Source organism: Ursus americanus, chromosome 5 (genome assembly GCF_024610735.1).
Source record: "Ursus americanus isolate L20-20 chromosome 5, mUrsAme1.1.p, whole genome shotgun sequence".
Lineage (NCBI taxonomy): Eukaryota > Metazoa > Chordata > Mammalia > Carnivora > Ursidae > Ursus > Ursus americanus.
This window is the reverse complement of record NC_142131.1, coordinates 43,267,618-43,285,010: the sequence shown is the minus strand read 5'-3', so window position 1 is coordinate 43,285,010 and position 17,393 is coordinate 43,267,618. Positions and strand designations below refer to the sequence as shown.

At 38.7% G+C, this 17,393-nt stretch overlaps 1 protein-coding gene and 1 long non-coding RNA gene across 2 annotated transcripts in view; one reads left to right on the top strand and one right to left on the bottom strand.

Moving 5' to 3' along the window:
• RAB3C (RAB3C, member RAS oncogene family) overlaps positions 1-17,393 on the top strand; it is a 272,590-nt gene that overhangs the window by 242,952 nt on the left and 12,245 nt on the right. The window lies entirely within an intron of this gene.
• Positions 1,377-17,393, bottom strand: part of LOC148110086 (uncharacterized) — a 145,939-nt gene continuing 129,922 nt past the window's right edge. Inside the window, exon 3 of the long non-coding RNA XR_015724314.1 lies at positions 1,377-17,296. This is a non-coding gene — a long non-coding RNA (uncharacterized LOC148110086). The remainder of the gene's footprint in view (positions 17,297-17,393) is intronic.

The window sequence follows — 17,393 nt, the reverse complement described above, 5'->3', positions numbered from 1 at the left end:
TTACTTCTTTGTCTTGAGTAATTTCTCTAGCTAGAACTTCCAGTACTATATATTTTACTGGTTTTTTGAGTATAGTTGACATATTATTAGTTTTAGGTATATAGCATAGTGATTGGACAATTCCATATGGGACTCAAATGCTCACCACCGTAAGCGTGGTAACCATCCGTCACCAGACAAAATTATTACAATATTATTGACTGTATTTCCTATGCTGCACCTTTTATCCCATGACTCTGAATTTTTCTCAGCTTTTAATGAGGTAGATTGCTCATCTTTGTTTCATTTAGTTCTTTTCCTAAAATTTTACCTTGCCCTTTCATTTTGAGTATATTTACTTTACTCCTCATTTTATGTGACTTTTGTATATTAGAGGAAACCGCTACTTTTCCTAATCTTGAAGGAGTACCCTCGTGCAGGAATGTTTCCTGTGTAGACTGTGCACCTGGCCGCATAGGGTGGGGTTCCTGGGGCAGTGTGCACCTGGCCACTCTTGTGGGGCAGCAGGGAGGATGAAGTGGATGTACACCAGATGCTTCCAGAGGGGAAGGTCTGGATAGATAGGTGGGGTGGGTGCATGCTGGGCTACCCTGGTGGGATGGCTGGAGCTGAAGCCTCTATGGGCTATCTGGTTCTGGATTCAGGGCCATTGTGGTGGATGTAGGAAAGGATGTGTTTTGCGGGAACAGCAAGACTTAGTGTGGGCCAAGGGGTCCAGGGCTCACTGAAGTGGCAGGCCGCCTAGGGTGCCTGGACCCTGCCCTCATCTGGGCTGTCAAGTTGAAGGAGGAACACAGACAATGGTATTCATCACCACCTCTGACCCAGAGAGCTTTCCAGCAATCGGTCCACCATTTGGTGGATGCTCTAAGGTTAGTAAATGGGTTTCTTTTGCTTAATGTCTAGTTGCTCTGTAAACCACTTTTTTTTTTTTTTTTCTGAGCCCCAAGTTGCAAATCTATATGCAGGCCCCTCAGTGATGTCCCTCCTTGCTGCTCTTCTCAGCATCGGGAGTAGAGTTCCTGTCATTACCATGTCTCTGTCTCTCATGCCATTTTATATGTGGTTCCTCTGTTCTTCGCTTTGCAGAAGCTACTCAATCACCTTTTAGATCTTTAGTAGGAAGTGCTCTATATGTAGGTATGGACTCTGAGTCTGTGAGAGGAGGTGACTTCTGGGTGCTCCTATGCTGCCATCTTGAACGCCTTCTTCCTTCCAGTACTGTATTTAATAGGAATGGTCAAAGTGGGCATCCTTGTCTTGATTCTTATTTTAGAGGAAGTACTTCAATTTTTCTCCATTCAGTATAATGTGAGTTATGGGTTTGTCATATATGGGCTTTACTATTACCGAGGTAGATGGCTTCTTTATCCAACATGTTTTTTTTTTTTTTTTCCTATCGTGAAAGGATGTTGTATTCTATCAAACTTTTTTCCACATCTATTAGATAACCTTGTAATTTTAATCTTTCAGTTTATTGTGATGCATTACATTTTTTGATTTGCATATAGTGAACCATTTTTGCATCTCAGAGATAATCCCACTTGGTCCTGGGGCGTAATTCTTCTAACTTACTCTTGAATATACTTGCAAAAATTTTCAAAAAAACATTATCAACTGAATTCATCAGTGGTATTTATCAGGACATAGTTTTCTTGAGGTATCTTTATCTAGTTTGGGTATCAAGGTAATGCTGGCTTTGAAGAAAGAGTTTGGAAAGTGATCCCTCCATGATGATTTTGGAAGAGCTTGAGGAAGATTGGTGTTAATTCTTCTTGAAACATTTGGTGGAATTCTCCAGTCAATCTATTTGGTCCAGGAGTTGTCTGTGTTGGAAAGTTTTGGATCACTGGTACAATTTTTTTTACTATTTGTTCAGCTTTTCTATTTCTTCCTGATTCAGTCTTTATAGGCTGTGTGTTTTTAGAAGTATATTTATTTTTCTTGGTTATTTACTAGTCTCTTGAAATTATTCACATTTCCCTAGTATTAGTTGTAATGTCTCCTTTTATTTCTGATTTTGAGTCATCTTTTTTCTTAGTCTAGCTAAAAGTTTGTTCGTTTTATCTTTTTGAAGAACCAGTTCTTAGTTTTATTGATCCTTTCTACTGTTTTTCTGGTCTGTGATGTTTCATTTCCACGGTGATGTTTATTATTTCCTTCTTTCTGCTAACTTCGGCATCAATTTGTAAGTTTTTCTAGTTCCTTGAGGTATAAAGCTAGGCTGTATATTGGAGAATTTCTTAATCTGTGTTTATTGGTATAAACTTTCCCCTCAGAACTGCTTTTGTTGCATCTTATAAAATTTGATATGTTACTTTCTTTTGAAGACAAGCTATTTCTGTTTTCTTCTTTGACCCATGGCCTTTTTTTTTTTAAGTGTGTTGTTTAGTTTTCACTTATATGTGGACCTTCTCACTTTGATGACTTTTTTCATACCAACTGTCATCAGAAAGCACAGTAGTTATGATTCGAGTTGTCTTAAATTCACTGAGGATTGTTTTGTGGCTTAGCACATGATCTGCCCCAGAGAAGGATCCATGTACACTTAATGTGTCTTCTTTTTTTGGATGAAATGTTCTGCATCTGTTAAGTCTATTTGTTGTAGTGTGTGGTTCACTTCCAATGTTTTCATGTTGATTTTCTGTCTGAGTGATCTATCCATTGCTGACAGTGGGGTATTAAAGTCCCCTAGTACTATTGTATTGCTCTCTCTTTCTCCCTTCAGACCTGTTAGTATTTGCTTAATACATTTGTTGGTGCTCAGGTGTTGGGCGCATACGTGTTTATGATTTTATGTTACATCTTCTTGATGTATTGACCCCATAATTATAAAATGACTTCCTTTGTTTTTTGGGGTTTGTTTTGTTCTGTTTTTGGCTTCAAGTCTATATAGTCTAAGTGTGGCTATGTCTGCCCCTTTTCAGCCTCTGTTGGCTTAGAATATCAATTTCCATCCTTTCCTTTTAGTCTTAAAGAGTCTCTTTAGAGCCGAAATGAGCCTCCTGAAGCAAAATTTGGGTCTTGTTTTCTCTCCATCCTGCCGCCTCATGCTTTTTGATTGGTGAGCTAAATCCATTTACATTTAGGGTGATGACTGATGTGTCAAGAGTTACTGTTGACATTTTATCTTTTGCCTTATTTTTTCATATTTTTTCTTTCCTGTATACCTTGAGTAACTTGGTTTTCCATGGATTTGTTTAGTCTCCCATTTTTATTATGTCTGTGTGTCTGCTCTAGATTTGTGTATGTGGTTATGATGAGATTTATCTGTAACATATCATAGGTTAAATACTCCTTTTCTGCTGAGAGCAGCTTATCTTCTTGCACCTATAAAGGTTCAATGCTTTTATTCTTGCCCTTCTATATATTTGATGTCACTAATTATCCCTTATAATACTTTATCAAGTGGTAATAGCTATAGTTACTGTCAGTGCTATACTGTTAGCTATAGTACTGTTAGTGCTGTTAGTACTCTTACCCTTATGCTAGAGTTATACAGGACACTTTCCTAAATCTGACCACCTATCACTTTAATCAAGAGTTTTACATAGTTTTCTTTTTTTGTGTGTTTCAGCTTGAAGAGCTTTAAATATTTCTTGTAAGACAGTTCTAATGGTGTTGAACTCCCTCAGTTTTCGTTTGTCTGTTGAGGCCTTTATTTTCTCCTTTAATCTAAAAGATAACTTTGCTAGTGTATTGTTGGCTGGCAATTTTTATCTTTAAGTGGTTTGAATATGTCATTCCACTGTGTTCTGGCCTGTAGAGTTTCTGCTTTGAAATCTGCTATTAGCTTAATGGGGGTCCCTTTGTAGGTTGTTTTCTTTCCCTGGCTGCCTTTAAATTCTTTAGAACTGACTTGACAGTTTTAATATATTGTGTTTTGGAGAAGATATTTTTGTCTTTAGGAAGCCAACATAACACTTTATTATCTATCTAGTTCTTTGCCAAGTTTGGGCACTTCTTTATAAAATCTCTGCCCCTTCTCCCTCTCTTCTGCTTCTGGTATACCTATTAATCTTAAATTGCCTTTTAAAAAAATTCAAATTAGAGTTAGTTAACATATACTTTAGTTTCAGGGTAAAGTTGAGCGATTCATCAGTTGCATATAACACCCAGTGTTCATTACGTTAAGTGCTCTCCTGAGTGACCATCACCCAGTTATGCCATCCCCTCACCCACCTCCCCTCTAGCAACCCTCAGTGTGCTCCCTATAGTTAAGTCTTTTATGGTTTGCCTCCTTGTTTTTATCTTATTTTATTTTTCCTTCCCTTCCCCATGTTCATCTGTTTTAATTCCACATATGAATGAAATCATGGTATTTTACTTTCTCTGACTGATTTTGCTTAGCATAATACACTCTAGTTCCATCAATGTCATTGCAAATGGAAGGACTGCACTTTTTTGATGGCTAATATTCCATTGTGTATGAATACCACCTATTCTCTATCTGTTCATCTGTTGATGGACATCTGGGCTCCTTCCATATTTTGGCTATTGGGGACATTGGGATGCAGGTGCCCCTTGGAATCCCTGTGTTTGCATCCTTTGGGTAAATAGTAGTGCAATTGCTGGGTCATATTTTCAACTGTTTGAGGAACCTCCATACTGTTTTGCAGAGTGTCTGCACCAGTTTGCATTCCCACCAACAGTATAAGAGGGTTCCCCTTGCTCCATATCCTTGCCATTAAGCTGGCCTTTCTGATGGAGTCCCAAAGTTGTCATAGTGTTTGTTTTTTAAATCTCAAGTCTCTTTTCTCTTCTCCCTGAATCACTTCTAATTCCTATTTTTGAGCTCTTATTCTCCATCTGATCTACTCTCTTTCCAACCCTTTCTAATGCTCTCTTGATTTCATTTATCCAGTTCTACAGCTCCACCATTTCTGTTAGGTTGCTTTTAGACTTTCAATTTCTTTAGTAAAGTACTCCTTTTCTATAATGTTGCTCACGAGATTGTGTTGCTTTTTTGAGTTTTCTTGTAGTTTGCTGAATTATTTCATAATAGTTTTAACTATCAGTTATACCTCAGTAGTTTGTATCTTTGGCGTGGGATGCTGGAAAATTGTCATTCTGTGGTACCATATTTCTGCCTAATCACATAAGGTGTTTACTACTTTGAATGAGGCAGTAGCACTTTACATCAAAAATTATCATTTTTGTGCTGTTATGTTTTCCAGAAGGTGGCACTATCACCCAGGTTTATTAGTTTCTCTTGCCAGAACTGACTGCTAAGGTTGGGACTGTGTGCCCAAAAAATGAAACAAAACCAGTGGAGAAACATAAGGTGGGGGGGGGGGCTGGCAGATTTAATGGGTATTCCCAGAGGTCGGTGGGTAGTCCTCTTGGCAGGATCCTAAGGAGAACATTGGGAAAAGCTGTCCTTCAGTTCTGTCTGCTTTCCTTTGCCTCCCCTCCAGTCACTGCAGGCTCTCCTGAGAGGGAGCAGTAGGTCCCTTCAGTTACAGAAGGCACAGCTGGACCTACTCCTGCTCAGTGCCTTCTCCCTTTACCTCCTCTGCCAAAACAGTATCTAGGGGAGTGCTTCCCCCCACCCCCCGGGCACTGTACGCTCCTTTGAGATATACTCCACCCACTTTCAGGTATACAGATGGATGGATCTTCCAGGTCCTGGTGCACTTTTGTCTGGTCATGGATATCCAATCAGTTGTCAATCATAGCGGCGGGGAGGGAGAAGGAAAGACTCATGTCCCTGTAATGCCATTTTCACTCTTCACTCTTACAATGGTTAAAGATAAGCCAAAAATTAGAAACAATTTTCCAGTTTTGAGACATAATTGACAGGTAGCACGAAGTTTAAAGCGTACAGTATTTAGAGATGCCAGGGTGGCTCAGGTCATGATCCCAGGGTCCTGGGATAGAGTCTCGCATCAGGCTCCTTGCTTAGCGGGCAGCCTGCTTCTTCCTCTGCCTGACGCTGCCCCTGCTTGGCTCTCTCCCTGACAAATAAATAAAAATCTTTAAAAAAAAAATAAAGTGTACAGCATTTGAGTTACATATAGGAAGTGATTACCCCAAAAAGTTTAGTTAACATCTACCACGTCATACATAAAAAGTAAAAAAAAACCTTATCTTTGTGATAAGAACTCTTCAGATGTACTCTCATAACAGTGTTGTCTGCTATGTGGTCGTTGTTAACTGTAGTCATCATGTTATGCATTACATTCCGAGTACTTAACTGTCTTATACTTAATATGTTTTGACCACTTCCATCCAGTTGTCCCTTAATCCCCACTTCTGGTAAGCACAAATGTGATCACTTTTTCAATGAGTTTATTGTTTTGTTTCAAATTCCACATGTGAGACCATACAGAATTTGTTTTTCTCTGATTTTTTTTCACTTAGCGTCATGTCCTCAAGGTCCATCCATGGTGCCTTAAATGGCAGGAATTCTTCATTGTTGATTGTTGGATAATTCCATTGTGTTTGTGTGCATATATGTGAACATAAACATATATGTACCACAACTTCTTTATCCATGATCCACAGATGGATAATTAGGTTGTTTCCATGTGTTGGTTATTGTAAATAATGCTGTAATTACCACGGAAAGAAATTATTTTTTCAAGTTAGTGTTTTTGTTTTCTTCAAATAAAGATCCGGAAGCTAAAATGCTGGATCATATGGTAATTCTATTTTTAATTCTTTGAGGAACCTCCATACTGTTTTCCATATGGCTGCACTAATTAATTTGCATTCCTACCACCAGTAACAATGTACAAGGGTTCCCTTATCTCCACATTCTAACCAGCATTTAATTCTTGTCTTTATTATATTATTCTAACAGGTGTGAGGTGATATCTCATTGTGGAATTCATTTGCATTTCCCTAGTGATCGATAATGTTGAGCACCTTTTCCTGTACCATTTGGCCACTCATCTATCTTCTTCAGACAAATGTCTTCTTGAGTTCTTTCCTGCTTTTTAATCAGATTGGGTTTTTTGCTTTTGAGTTGTATGAGCTCTTGGTATATTCTGTATATTAACCCCCCTTATCAGATAAGATTTGTAAACCTTTTTTTCCCATTCCATAGGTTGTATTTTCTTTTTGTTCATTGTTAGCTGTGCAGAAACTTTGTAGTTTGAGGTCTTGTTTATTTTTAGGTTGCTTGTGCTGGAGGTGTTATTGCCAAGACCCATGTGAAGGAGCTTTTTCCCCCTTGTTTTCTTCTAAGAGATTTATGGTTTCAGGTTTTAAATCATTCATCCATTTCAAATTTTTTGGTGAGTGATGTAAGATACAGGTCTACTCTCACTCCTTTTTTTTTTCCATTTTAATAATTTTATTATAGAAGAAATTCTGAGATCAGTTTTTTACTCTGTCTGCCATTCCTTTTTACATAACTACCTTAAATGGTCTTCCTGATAATACAGACTTTAACCTACTCGTTTGTTTAGTAACTAGTCATGGGGCTTTATGATCCTCATTAGATCTCCTTCTCTTATCAGCTCAGCAACCACAGTATCCCAGGCACAGAAGAGTAAGGCAAAAATTATTTATGAAAAACACAATGAAAGTGTAATGTACAGAAAGACAACTTGGCATAAATCAAGTGACCCTCACTCTTCTTCATGCAGACATGGAATTCTGCTAGCAGCATCTGTTGGATAGACTGTCTTCTCTCCATAGAGTACTGGCTCTCTTGTCAAATATTAGGTGACTATACTTGGGTTTTAGATAGCTTCTCAGTTCTGTTCCATTGGTCTCTGGGACAGTTTTTATGCCAAGACCATACTGTTTGGATGACAATAGCTTTATAGTATAGTTTGAAATCAGTAAGAGTGATGCTTCCTGCTTTGTTCTGTATTCTTAGGTTTACTTTGGCTATTTAGGATGATTTGTGGTTCCACATAAATTTTAAAATCATTTTTTCTACGTCTAAAAAAATGCCATTGGAATTCTGATAAGGATTGCATTGAATCTATAGATGGCTTTTCAGCAATTAATGAACGTAAATAATTTTACATTTATTTGTGTTTTCTTCGATTTGTTTCATGTCTTAGAAAAGAGATCTTTCACCTCAAATTTATTAAGTATTTCACTGTTTTGGATGCTGTTATAAATGGGATTTTATTTTTTCAGATAAATTTATTCATATACAGAAACATTACAGATTTTTCTATGTTAACGTTACTGAATTTGTTGTTTAGATCTAACAGTTTTTTTGGTGGAGGCTTAGAATTTTCTTCTTGTCTGATTGCTATGGCTAGAACTTGCGGGACTCTGTTGAATGAGATTGGTGAGAGTGGGCACTGTGTTCTTGTTCCAGATCTTAAAGGAAAAGCTTTCAGTCTTTCACCATTGGGGATGATGTTAGCTGTGGGCTTGTCATATGTGGCCTTTATTATGTTGAGGTATATTCCTTCTTGAACCTACCTAATTTGTTAACATGAAAGGGTATTGTATTTCATCAGATTATTTTTGCATCTATTGAAATGATTTTCTTTCATTCTATTAGTATGACATATCATATTGATTGATTTGCCTGTGTGAAACCATTCTCCCATCTATGGGATTAGTCCCACTTGGTCATGATCAATGATTCTTTTAATGTTCTGAATTTATTTGCTACTATGTTATTGAGGATTTTGCATGTATATACTAGAAGGATATTGGCCTGTAGCATCTTTTTCTTGTAGGGGTCTTCCCTGGCTGAAGTATCAAGGTAATGCTGGCCTCATAAAATGAGTTTGGGTGTGTTACCTCTTCCTCATTTTTTTTGGAGTTTGTGGAGGATTGCTCTTAATTCTTCTGAAAATGTTTGGTAGAACTCACCAGTGAAGCCACCCAGTCTTGGGTTTTTCTTCATTTGAATCAATAATCAAAAATATCTAGTTGCCTTTCTAATAATTGGTATGTTCAGATTTTCTATTTTGTCCTGATTTAGTCATGGTAGTTTGTATGTTCCAGACAATTTTTCTCTTTCTTCTGTGTGGTCCAGTTTCCTGCCATATAATTGTTCACAGTAGCCTTTTAACATTCTTTGTATTACTAGGGTAGCAGTTGTCATGTCTTCATGTAGTTTAGAATATTTTTTATTCCGGTCCTCTCCTTTTCCTTCATTAGTGTAGCTAAAGAGTTGTCAGTTACCTTCTTGTCTAAGAAGAAACTTGTAATTTTCTTAATTTGTTCTATTGTTTTCCTGTTCTCTATTTCATTTAATTCTTTTATAATCTTTATTGCTCACCTTGGGTTTAGCTTCATTTGGGAGCTCCCTGGTATCATTTAGTGCCTCTCTTGTTACTTCCACTTTAATTTTTCTTTGATCCCTTGGTTGTTTGGTAGAGTGTTGTTCAATTCTCATGTATTCATGAATTTTCTAGTTTCATACTGCTGAGATCAGAGAAGCTATCTATCTGGTATGATTTCAATCTTATTGAATTTGCTAAAACTCATGGTTTAATATTCGGTGTGTGTTTACGAAGAGTGATGTTCTGTTAAGGTCTATTTGCGCTATAGTGTTCTAATCTGCTGTGTTCTTTTTATTTTTTAAAGATTTATTTATTTTAGAGGGAGAGGGAGAATCTCAAGAAGACTCCCTCCTAAGCAAGGAGCCTACTGCAGGGCTCCATCCCATGACCCTGAGATCATGACCCGAGCCAAAATCAGGAGTTGGATGCTTAACTGGCTGAGCCACGCAGGTGTCCCCTCCAATTCACTGTGTTCTTATAAATTCTGTTTGGAGGAACTATGCATTGTTGAGAATAGAGTATTGAAGTCCCCAACTATTCTTACAGTGGTATTTATGTCTCCATTTAGCCCTGTTTTGCTATATGTATTTAGATGCTCTGATGGTGGGTGTATAAATATATACGATGGTTATCCCTTCTTGATGGAGTGACCTTTTTATACTAAACAGAATATTTATACATTTTCCTCATCTCTTTTACCATTTTAAGTGTAATAGAGGTATAGATACCCCTGCCTTTTTTTTTTTTTTTTTTTTTTTGGTTACCATTTGCCTGAAGTAACTTTTTCCATCCCTTCACTCTCAGTCTATGTGTGCCTTTAAGACTAAAGTGAGTGTTTTTTCAGCAGCATGTTCTTGGGTTTGGATTTTTATCCATTCAGCCATGATAATGTCTCTTAGAAATTTAAACCATTTAAATTTGAAGTAATTAATGACATGTAAAGACTTACTGTAGCCCTTTTGTTGTTTTCTGGCTGTGGTGTAGATCAATTATTCCTTGTTTGTTATCCTGCTGTATTTTGGTATTAGTATGCTTTGGCTTCTTTGCCACGTTCCTTTGTGTAATTAGTGCAGGTTTTTTCCCTTGTGATTATCATAAGGCTTACCTTAAGTATTATAATTTTAAGATACTATAAGCTGGAAATAACTTCAATAGCATTCCTAAACTTTACATTGCTTGTCCTCCCCTTCACAGATTTGGTTATTAATGTTACAGTTTAATATTGTTTAACCAGTAGCAGAGTACTGTGGTTCTGCTTAGTTTTTTACTATATTTGTTTTTTAACTTTTCAGTGGAACTGTAAGTAAATGATGTACCACCATTATCATATTATGGAATCTAACTGTGAATATGTATTTGCCACTACCAGTGAGTTTTAAGCTATTTTCTTATGTTTTATGATGTTAATTAGCATCCTTTCCCACCCAAACAAGTCCTTTTGGCATTTTTAAGACAGGTTTAGCGTTAACTCTCTGTTTTTGTTTCGTCAGGCATGTCTTTATCTCTCCATTAGTGAAGGACGACACCTTTGCTGGGTATAGAATTATTGGTTGACATTTTTTTCCTTTGACTATTTTGAATCGATCATCCTCTTCTCTCTTAGCCTGAAAAGTTTCTGGTGAGAAATCCCCCAATAGTCTAGTCTTTGGATGTTTCCTTGTCTGTAATTTCTCCCTTTTCTCCTGTAGTTTTAGTAATTAAGAGGTGTCTCAGTGTAGCCCTAGCAGGTTAAATCTATTTGGGGTCCTTTGGGCCTCATGGATCTGGATGTCCATTTCTTAAGGGAAAGGGAGAGCCCTTTCTCTTATTATTCTCCTGGAATTCTTATAATGCAGATATTGTTTCTTTTGATGGTGTCCATTAGGTCCTGTAGGTATTCTTTTTTTCTTTTATTCCTCTGACTTGGTAATTTCAAATGTGTTGTCTTCTCAAATGTTGATTCAGCATGATTGTGCTTTTGAAGTTCTTTGTTGAGTTCTTATATGTGGCCACTGTATTTTTCAACTTTAAGACTTCTGTGGGGTTTTTAAGTGTTTTTATATCCTTGAACTTCTCATTCTGTTAATGCATTTTTTTAAATTGTACTTGTGTGTGTGGGGTTTTTTTTTCCCCCCCAGTTCAGAAACTTCTCTAAGAGAACTATTCTGAATTTTTTGTATGACCGGTCATAGATCTCCATTTCTCTAGCACCAACTATTGGGTTTTTTTTTACCTATGAATTTGAGTAAGCAGTCTCTTCTTCCAGACATTATAGGTTCACTTTGGCAGAGACCATTCTTCACCTATAAGATCAGTTGGGTTTTTAGACTTGTATGCTGATGATAACCCTGGGTTGATGGGGCTTGCTGTTAGGGTCTATTTTTAGGCAAGTTCACTGCCCAAGTTCTGAAGTCAGGGGGGTAGAGGGCTGCTAAGTAAAGTTAGACAGGACTGCTGCCTTGATTCCCTGCTCCAGTGAGGCTGTATCATGAACTACGCATTTACACGGGTTCTTTGGTCAGGCTTGCTAGACAGGGCTGAGTACTGCATTCAGAATATATGGCACAATGAATTAGTTTCTCTGCCTTGGCAGGGCAGAGGGTGGGCCATATTGGCTGCACAGCATATTGTTTGGAAACCTGAATCTGGCAAGACTGTACATGTGACCACTCGTTTTGCTCTGCTCTCAGGGAAAGCCATGGGCTGTGGTCTCTGTTCATGGCCCATCACAGGCACAGCTGTTGTATGGTCTATGCAGTTTCCTTGTGCTCCGGTTACATTTCCTGGTCAGGTGAGCTAAAGGTTGTATTCAGCAATGCACAAGGATATGATTTACCTCCCCTGCCCAGGCCCAGTATGTGGACTGGCTCCACAGCCCCCAAGGCTTCATGTTGGGGTCTTGACTCAGCCTGACCCATCCCCCTATTTCCAAACCACACTGTCAACCACTGGCTTGACTCTGTACAGGATTACTTCAGCCTATTGTACTCCCTGCTTGAGCACTGTGGGGCTTAACATGGTCTGGCCAGCCTTGCTTGGTTAGGCATGGCTGGGCTAGGACTCAGCCCCCCCTACTTAGGGACAGCCCAGGTTGCAAGGGCATCAAAGCTCTTTGTTGCTTCATTTCCTGGACAGACTGTACTACCATGTGCAGATGACCAATGCTCCTGGTTGGGACTGCTACTTGGGTCCTGCAGGTAGAAACTCAGTCTAACACGACGTGAGTGTCCATTATTGAAGCTCCTCTCCCCTTCTCTGTCCCAGGAAAAATCCCAGTGATTGAGCCACACTTATTCTCCCAAAATTCCTATAGGGCAAGACAGGAGCAGAGGCTTCCCAGGAGCAACCCACCATGTCGGGAGTGCCGAAGGTTTATCTGGGCTCTTGTCCCACTTGAAGAACTAGGTTCAGGGAGAAGTACAGCATGATCCTGCATCAGCTTGAGGGAGGGGCAATGTAGTCCTGGGACCATAATGTGCAGCTGCTTCTCTTACCTCTCTAATGCTGTCTTCATCGCTGTGGTTCATGGAGTTGCTTCAACTTCTTCCCTTTCTTTTAGGATTCTTCAAAGGTGTCTGTTCCATCCCTAATTGTTTGTTAGTTGTTCTTGTGCAGGCGGAGCAAAGTTAAGAAAGATCTATGTTGCCATCTTAGTGAGGTTACTCTAGAAATAACAATTTTAAACGTTTACCAGTTTGGGGGCCAAATAGGACACATAGCAATCTCAAGAGGAGTTTTTAAGGACCTTGGATCATCAAGTCTCTTCACTAGAGGGGTAGTGGACAGGTTTAAGAGGATGATTTGGGTGTGTGTGGGCATACGTCTGGGGGGGGGGGTTGCACTAGAGGGAGTCAGTAAGGTAGATGATTTCCTTCACAGAAAAGGATGAATCCTAGCACAGGCCACTGTCGTTGTACTACTGTCCTTTGGATTGTAGTCCTCTGTACAGCCAAAGCTAAACTTCTCCCTGATACGGAGAATGCTGAGCTCATGTCTGGAGTAGGAAGGGCCAAGGACCAAACCCTCTCTACATCCACCATGATTTGTCCAGACCATACAATAACCGTTGCATAGTTTCAGAATCCTGATGAAGCAGGAGAAAGCTACCATCTGGTCAGGCCTGGCTAATGACAAGGACTCAAAGACCAGAATATCTGATTACTTACTGTAGCAACGGGACTCTTTGGCTGAGTTCCTGTTATTTTCTCCAGCTTTAGAAGGCTGTCTGGGGCCCTTCCTGAGTTGTCAAGTATATCCAAATCCTTAAGGATTGCTCCTCCTGAATTCTATCTGGAAAGCTAACCTACCAGCTAATCCTGCTGCTCAACAATCCGGAGTTTTGGCCCACATTTCACCCAGCTGGCAGCAGAATGACCTTTTTGCCACTCTGGTTCATCCGGTTCCACAGAATTGCAACTAGAATCTGGAAGCAAAAGGTCTTATTTAGGAGTTTGAGAATAGAAACCTAAGCCCAAATTATAGATTTCTTAATAGATGAAAATGATTTACTGCAGTATGATTTTAAGAGCTGCTTCCCCTCTATAGAAGCAATAGCAATTCTTATTATTCTTTCAAAGTGAATTTGAAGACAGTCCAAGTGTCCCAAATGGTGTTTATGATTTTCCTGCGGGTGGAGAAAGAGACTCAATTTCCCAGAACATCTTTTGAAAACAAATAGCATTTCAGAACATGGAGTGACCACGGATATGTAGGGATACATTATTTTCCAAAGAGCCTGGGTCATTTTCCATTCCCATAAGAGATGTCTGAAGATAGCAAATCCTTCACTTTTCAATTTTATAATGTGATCTTTTGACCCCGCTTTACCCACCTCCAGTCCTGCACCCCATGTCTAGCAACCACCAATCTGTTCTTTGTATTTGAGAGCTTGTTTTTCCGTTGTTTATAGATTCTATATACAAGTGAGATCATATGGTATTTGTCTTTCTCCATCGGACTTAATTCACTTAGCATAACGCCCTCAAGGTCTATCCATGTGTTGGCACAAATGGCAAGATATCATCCTTATTGTCGAATAATACTCCACTGTGTATATATACACCTTTTCGTTTTCCATTTATTTATCCATAGGCATTTAGGTTGTTCCTATATGTTGGCTATTGTATATAAGGCTGCATTAAAGATGGGGGTCCATTAGTGTTTTCATGTCTCTTAGAAAATACACAGAAGTACAATTACTGGATGTTTATATTTTTGAGGAACCTCCATACTGTTTTCCATGGCAACTGCACCAATGTACACCGAACGTGCATAAGCATTCCCTTTTCTGGAGTCTCTAAAACTTCTTTTTGATGTTAGCTATTCTGTGAAATGAGAAGTGATATTATTGTGGTTTTTGTTTGCATTTTCTAATGACTAGTGTTGCTGATCCCCTTTATCTTAGTATGTTTGCCATCTGTAGGTCTTCTTCAGAAAATGTTCAGATCCTCTGCCCGTTTTTAAACCAGATTGTTTCCTTTTTTGCTATTGAGTTGTAGTTGTTGTTTAACCCCTTGTCAAATTTATGGTTTGGGCATATTTTCACCCATTCAGTAGGGTGCTGCTTAATTTTGTTGATGATTTCCTTCACTGTGGTGAAGCTTTTATTTTTGCTTTAGTTGCCTTTGCTTTTGAAGAGTAAAAAAAAAAAAAAAGTCATCAAGACTGACATCAAGGAATTGATCACCATGTTTCCTTCTGGAAAGTCTTTAATCCATTTCGAGTTCGTTTTTGTATATGGTGTAAGTAAGTTAGTGCGTCATTTGCAGTCTGCAGGAGGCTGGCCCATTTTCCCAGCACCATTTATTAAAGAGACAGTCCTTTCCCACTGATGACAAATGAGCCAAGAATATACAATTAATTGATCACATATGCATGGATTTGTTTCTGAGCTCTCCTGTTCCACGGACCTATGTGCCTTTTATTTATTCCTGTACGAGCCTGTTCTGATGACCATAGCTTTGTAATAGTTTGAAAGCAGGTAGTATGATGCCTCAGGCTTTGTTCTTCTCAAGATTGCTTTGCGCATTCAGAGGCTTTTGTAGTTCCATGTAAATTTTAGAACTCTGTTACTTTTCTGTTAAAAATGGTATTGGAATTTTGATAGCGATTGCACTGAATGTGTGGATTGCTTTGAGAAGTATGGACATTTTAAGAACATGAATTCTTCCAATTCCATGACCAAAGAGTAATCATCTCATTTCCTGATGAAAGACATTGATGAAGACGTTTTATATTTTTCACCTCCTTGGTTAAATTTAGTCTTAGGTATTCTATTTCAACAGCTTATCATGCAACTTTACTGAAATTGTTGATTAGTTCTAAGAGTTTTTGGTGGAGTCTTTAGGGTTTTCTATGTGTAGTATCATGTCTTCTGCAACTAGTTTTATTTTTTCCTTTCCTATTTGCATGCCTTTCTTTTTCTTGCCTTGTTGGTCTGGCAAGGACTTCCGGTGCTATGTTGAATAAAAGTGGTGAGAGAAAACATCTTTGTTCCTGAGTTTAGAGGCAGAGCTTTCAGCTTTTCACCACTGAGTGTGACATTACTTCTGGACTTGTCACATATGGCCTTTATGATGCTGAGGCACATTCTCTCCAGACCCACCTTGGTGAGAGTTTTTATCATAAATGGATGTTGAATTTTGTCAAATGCTGCTTCTGCATTTTTACAGAATGATTGTATGCTTTTTGTTTATGCATCACAGTGATTAACAAATGGTGAACCATTCTTGCTTCCTTGGAATAAAGCACTTGATCTTGGTGTAGGACTCTTTTTATGCATTGTTGAGGGGTTTGGGATTTATATTCATTAGGGATACTGGCCTGCAATTTTCTTTTCTTCTGGTGTCTTTGCTGTGATAGCAAAGTAATGCTGACCTCAAAGTTAGCTTGGAAGTGTTTCCTCTTCTTGAATTTTTTGAAGACTAAGAATTTACCAGTGAAGTCCTCTGCTTTGGGGGGGGGGGGAGTTTTGATTACGTTCTCCTTACTAGCAATTGGTTTGTTCTTATTTTCTATTTCTTCACCATTCTGCTTTGGTAGGTTTTAGCTAAATGTTTGTCAATTTTGTTTTATACCTTCAAAGAAACAGGTTTTAGTCTCTATTTCTGCTCCCATGGGTCTTCGGTTTTTCTTTTTCTAGTTCCCTGAGGTGTAAATCTGTTAGAGATTTTTGTTTCTTTATGTAGTTATCACCATGGGGAAAAAAATAAATTTGGGTAAAAGAGATACACCTAATGGTTACCATGTTTAAGCATATAGGTGAGCTGATTGCCTAACAAAGTGAATGTACATGCTTAAGAATTCCTGAGGGAAATTAACTCACAGCCTGTGGCTCCTACCATCCCACATCTGTGAAGTTGACTGTTCTGTGTATTTCACAAGTGAAATCGTATAGTATTTGTCTTTCTGTGACTGGTTTATGAGATAATGTCCAGGTTCATCCAGTTGGATTATTCAGGTATAAAAAGAAATGGACACATCTTCCATTCTATTATACCACATTTTGTTAATCCACTCCTCAGTCAATGGCTATTTGCAATCCATCCTGTGAAAGATGCTGCTATGAACACGGGTATACAGAGAATATTGAATCTTAACCCCTCCTGTGCATAAGGAACCTCCCAAGGAGGCACTCAATGCATCTTTAAGACTCTGTCCCTGGCTGTGATTCTAGTTTAGTCTGTCTGGAGTGGAGTGGAGTTAGAAGTGTGTAAGCCATTCAGGTAAAAGTAACCTTCCAATGTTGTAGCATCAGGATGCAGGATTACAACTCTTGGGCACTAGAGTATGACCTGATTTGCACCACTGCTCTCTACTCCCTTTTAGCAATAAACATAATATGAAGAGGACAAGTTGGATTTTGGCTTTCTTCCCTTCTTGAACCCATTTTCCATACGAAATGTTTGCCAGTTTCTGTTGAGTCCCTCAGTGCAAATGAAACTAAAGCATAAGGTCACATGTGAAGCCCAGCTGTACCTGTCATAACCTCTGGAAAGGGCAGGAGTGATCGTTGAGAATCAGGCATGAAGACTTGCACTAGAGCTGTACTGGGTTACAGTGCGAGGCTCGTCCAAGCTGCGAACAGGGCCGTTTCCGATAGAAAGGTTCTGATGAGGCAAGAAAGGAAAATGACAGTCAGAGTGTCTCTGCTGAATTCCAAGTGTACACTGAACTTCTGAATACTGGCTGATCAAGTCTGAAGGA